We start from the raw sequence: 6,126 nt of genomic DNA, 5'->3' as shown, positions 1-6,126 counted from the left end.
TATATATGATAATTTTAATAAGATTTGTTTTGTTGTATTTTTTTGTTTGTGAGATGTAATTTGTGTTTATGTAATAATGTTTAATTTATTCTATTTTGTATAAATAATTGAATGAGAATTTAAAAGTAATTAATAAGTTGTTATAAAGTTATGAGTTTAATTTATAATTTTAGATAAATATATATATATAATATTGAAAAAATTAAAATTTATTATAAAAATAAATATTCTGAGAATATTCTTTTGAGTTTGAGTTTTTGGGTTGAGATAAATTACTGAGATATTGCATTTTAAGTATGAGAATAAATATCTTTCATAATATATATATTTCTCTTTCTTAATCTAATTATTAAGTATTTTTTTCGACTTACTATATAAATTTTTATATTTTTTCACACTAATAATATAAAATATTTTTTTATTAATATTTTTTACTTAAAGATATATAATATTACATAACATATTTATTTTTATATATATAATAATGTTTAATAGATGAATACGAAGGTTTATACACAAATTATTTTTATCTCAATTCATAATTTCTCTCTCTTAATTAACTCTATAAATTACTCTACTTTTTAAATTAATTTTTTTATATATATTTTGACTTTCTTTCTTAATCTAATTATTAAGTATTTTTTTTCTTACTCTTTTTCACACTAATAATATAAAATATTTTTTATATTAAAATATATAATATTACATAACATATTTATATATATATATACTAACAATATATAATAATGTTTAATAGATGGATACGAAGGTTTATACACAAATTCATTATGATTTCTATCTCAATTCATTATTTTATATTCAAGAATTTTTTCATTTCATAATTTATCTTTCTAATTAATTCCTAATATTACTCTTTTTTCTAATTAATTTTTTTTCGCTTTCTACTTATCATAATATATAAAAATTTAAAATTATATATATATTAGGTAAGTTAAGACTATTTATTTTAAATAGGTGGTTATATATAAATAAATATTTTAAATAATAATATTAAATATTTCTCTCAACTAAAACCTATATGTTAATTTCGTACTTAATTTTTTTTATTGCTTAAGAGAATTTTTTTAATTTAGTTGTTCAAGAAATCATTTATTTATGGAAAATATTATTTTTTTTATATCACAGTTTTTATTATTTGGTAATTTTCTGTCTTTTTCTTAAATGTTATGGTGATTACTCTATTAAAGCGTGGTTTCATCTCCAAAATGACCGAGTGTGATGTGTACTTTTTAATAAAATTCTATCTCTAAAATATTCTTATTTTTATCTTGACTCTGATATATCTACACTATCTCACTTTATTAAAAATACACAGGTCTAAAGAGAATTTGATTGAGTCAACTTATTTTTCTTTAAATAATACTATTATTTTAGTTTGAATTGTTTTAAGAGAATTTTCTTAATTTGGTTGTTCAAGAAACTATTTATTTGGGACAATATTTTTTTTATATCACAGTTTTTATTATTTAGTAATTTTTTGCATTTTTTTAATGTTATTAATACCGGTAATCACTCTACTACACTACTACAGTGGTTTCATCTCCACAATGACCGAGTGTGATTTAAACTTTCAAACAAAGTTCTATCTCTAAAATATTCTTTTTTTTTCTGACTCTTGTATATCAATACTATCTCACTTTATAAAAAAAAATACAAATGTCCAATTTATTTTTTCTTTAAATAATATTATTTTTTTAGTTTGAATTTTTGTAGGAGAATTTTCTTAATTTGGTTGTTCAAGAAATTATTTATTTGTGGACAATATTTTTTTATTACAGTTATTTATTATTTGATAATTTTTCTGCATTTTTCTTGAATGTTATCAATACTGGTATTTACCCTACTACCAGTGTGATCTATCTCTAAAATATTTTTTTTGTCTTGACTTTTGTATATCTACCCTTTCTAACTTTATGAAAAATACAAATGTCTCAACAATCCTTTTACTAAATTTATTGAAACTCATTTCAACCATTCTTTTACTAAATTTATTGAAACTCATTGCAAAAATTTGAAGCAGTCAACTCTAACAATTAAAAATAATTAATATACATATGATGGAAACATATTTTATATTATATAAACATATATCTTGCTTTTAAGTTAATATTATTATTAGAATTAAGTTACTATTAGTGATATATTTTTTTATTGAACAAAATATATTAATACTCACTTAATCTTTGATTATAAATATAGAATTTGTATCATTTGGTTAATCTTCTTTTTTACAAGATACTGTTTAAGAGAATTTTTTTTATAATTTAGTGAAGGAGTTTTATTAATCTAAATTTTTCCATGACTTACTTTCAAATTTTTTGGACTAGGTTGGTCTTAGAAAAAAGAGATTTTTTGAAAATTGGTTATAAATACTTATTTATATGCTGAACTATAATATCAAACTATATCAATGATAGGTAAAATGTGTTGTATACTATTTTATCATTCATCTCGTATGAGTTTATCCCCTCTTTTATCTTCGAGTAAATTACTTCGTTTATTTTGTTAGAAAAATTTTCTAACAAAAATTAGTCTTCTATAAAAAAAAATCTAATTTTTTAATTACATTTAGAAATATATAAAAATAAAAAATATATTTAATAAAATATTTTAAAAGTCTAATAACAATCCTCTTTTTTTCAAAAGATAAATTAAGTTTGAAGCCAATATAATTTATTTATATTTATTCATTTTTTAAATTAAAATCGGGTATTGACTATTAAATTATGTTAGTTTTTTTTTTATAAAATGAATTCTAATTTCGTTTTTTATAAAGTTCGTAAAATGAAGAGTAATGTTATCTTCATTTGATTATGAATTTGTTTTTATTATTGTATAACAATAATTCATAAAATAAAATATTTTTTAAAAAACAATCAACAAAATTATATAAAAATTCAAAGGATTTGCATAGCACTTTGACACAAGAAATTAAGACAAAAAAAAATGTAACTAAAAATTAGAGTCAATAATCTCATCTTTAAGAATTAAGAACCATCCAGTAAATATACAAATGTTCTATAAATTAAATTAGAGTTGAGAGATTTAATTTAATATAAGAAAAATAATAATATATACTTTATTTACCCTACATCAAAAAAAAGATTAATTACTTTTTTTAGAGTGAAATTTAATTTTTTATGTTTTGGTTAATAGCACATTTTTATATGGGTATAATAATTTTTATAATTAAAATTACAAATTTATAAAACATTTTTTATTTAAAAAATTTATATAATGTAAAAAAATGATATGAAATGATATAACCTTTATTTATATAATAATAATAATAATGTAATTTTAAATTTTATCTTTGTCTTCAATCAAATTTTCTCAATTTTTATTTTAAGTTTAAATAACTTAAATAAAAATAAATTATTTTTAAAATTATAGTTATAAACTCATAATATTATTTATTTATTTAATTATATATATATTTAATTTAAATGTTATTATATCATATAAAATAATATTTAATATAAAAAAATCAAAAAAATTATATGATTTAGAAAAATGACATAAGATTTTATTATCTAAATTAAGTTTAAATATTTTCAAACATTTATTATATAATAATAATAATGTAATTTTAAATTTGAAGTACCAAATTTGTATTTTTTTTTATTTTTATCAAAATTTCTTAAATATTTTTTTAAGTTTAATTTATTTTTTTATTCACTTTTTATTTTCTATCTCATAATTTAATTATATTTTTGATTGATTATGTATATAAATATATAAATATATGAATTATATTTTTTCTTTTATTATTTTTCTTGAATTAGGAATTGAATAATAAATAGGTAGATAATGAATCTAAAATAAATATCATATCATTAAAAGTTAATTAGAAAATTACATTAATTTTTAAATTTTTATAATTTATTTTATTTTTCTAAAAATATTTAGATTAACCTTTTAAAAGAACTTATTTTTTTTCAAATAGTTTGATAATGTAGTTTTATTTTGTAAGCAAAACTTATTAGTTAATTTTTATTGTTTTATTTTTTTTATATAAAAAAGGGCCTAAAGATCATATTTTTTTATAACTATGATATTTTTATATTATAATCTTTGATTTAAGATATTTAAAAATATATTTTTATTTTTTTATAATAAAAACAATGCAAATATTTTCACATTTTATAGTTCGACAAATTATTTTAAGGATAAGAAGTAATTATGAAGCTAAATTTTACCACCTAAAAGTTGAGTAATATAATATAATGCTATTATTTAAATTTTATATTAATTTTTTTTATTAATTCTAAAATTTGTTTGATATATTTATTTATTATAATATGTCAAATTATAATATTTTTAGGTCAATAATAAAGTTTTTATATCTGAAATTGATCCAAATAATGAGATGGACCGATTAAATATAAAAAAGCGGATAAGCAAGAGAGAAAAGGCCAGGAAAAGCTCGGATATATTCTTTTGAATTACAGTAGGAACTGAACCAATCTATCTTGAAAGACTCCCATATCCCGCTAACTTCTAAAATGTAAGGTCATAAAAATAGCTCATAGATAGTAAAAGTTGGGTCTCACATAATCGGAGCGACTCCATGTGCTCTCATCTCCTTTAATTCTGTAATTGTTATTTGTTTATTTTATTTATAAGATTTTTTTTTATTATATTGTTAAGATTTTTTGATTATTTATTAATGATTAATTTCAGTTAAATTTTTTGTTAAACATTTTTTATATCTATAATTTGTCATATTTAAAGGTATTATATGAGTCTTCTCTTAAAAGTTTAAAATAAGATCTATTTATCTTTTAAAGTACTTAATATTATAAAAATGAGAAAAAATATTTAAAATATAATTTATTAGTATAAAAATATGTCATTTTTTTTAAACTCACTCTAATATTCATGAATGAATAGTGGTGTGATTTATATAATATTATAATTTTAACGTTATAATGTAATTAATTTACACTTATATTTTATCTTATTCTAAATTGTAATCAACAATATTTATTTTTAAAAAATTGTTTATCATGTGTAAAATAACCCCTACAACGTAGGGAAATAACTCTAGTTGATATAATAACATTACTTTTCAATTTTATCTTGCAGAAAATTATTTATTCATTAAAGATTTATTATCCTAAGTTCCAACATTAAATTCTCAAGTTCAATTCTCATTGAAAAGACGATGCAAATTGATTTACCAAAGAGAGTGCACAAACATGTGCAATAAGAGTATCTAGAACGAATGACGAAACAGATGATAAACTTGCTCAAGTTGATTCTTTCAATTAAAATTAGTTCAACATTTATAGCGTCTAATTTTTTTTTTTTTACTGTTTGGAATTTTGTAACATTAATGTTTGGTTGAAATTAGTTGAGAGTATAAGAAAATATAAATTGTATTGATTTTATAATTTTGTGTTGAATTGGTTGTATAAAAAAATGAATAGTTTTGTTAATTAAATTGTTTATTCTAACTTAATTTATTGTTATGAAATTTTATTATCATTATTTAATATTTTAATCATGATATTTTACACAATTATTTAATAATATTTTTATTTAATATATACATTATAAATTCATTTTTGTTATTATTTTTATTTATGTTATTTAAAATTTTATTATTAAAATTTTAATTTAATTTTTAACTATTATGTTTAATTTCATTATTGTAATAACTAATTTTTTTTTTTCAAAGATGAGACTTTTTCGAAATTAAATATTTTTCTTATTAGTTACTCCATTTTATACCATAGATTCTAATATAATATAATTTTTTTTTATTAAAATATAATTATATATACTGTTGAGATATAAATTTAGCCTATCAGTTTAATTAATGATAATTAAATATTTTATATGTTTTATAATTTTTATTGATAAAAATGTAAGAATTTAAAATAAATAATGTTTAAAAAGACTATTTTCAATATATTAAAATATAAATTAATTATCTAAAATTATGTTATTAATTAGTTATGTAATTAATTAATAATTAAGTTAATAAATATTTAAGGTAAAATTAAGAGAAACCATCTAGGTAAAACAACTAAGAATTTTTAAACCCAATAAAATTTAACACTCCAACTATTATTTTTATTTTCTTTACAAATTATAAAC

The sequence above is a fragment of the Impatiens glandulifera genome, chromosome 1 (genome assembly GCF_907164915.1).
Source record: "Impatiens glandulifera chromosome 1, dImpGla2.1, whole genome shotgun sequence".
Taxonomy (NCBI): domain Eukaryota; kingdom Viridiplantae; phylum Streptophyta; class Magnoliopsida; order Ericales; family Balsaminaceae; genus Impatiens; species Impatiens glandulifera.
This window is presented reverse-complemented; position numbering follows the sequence as displayed.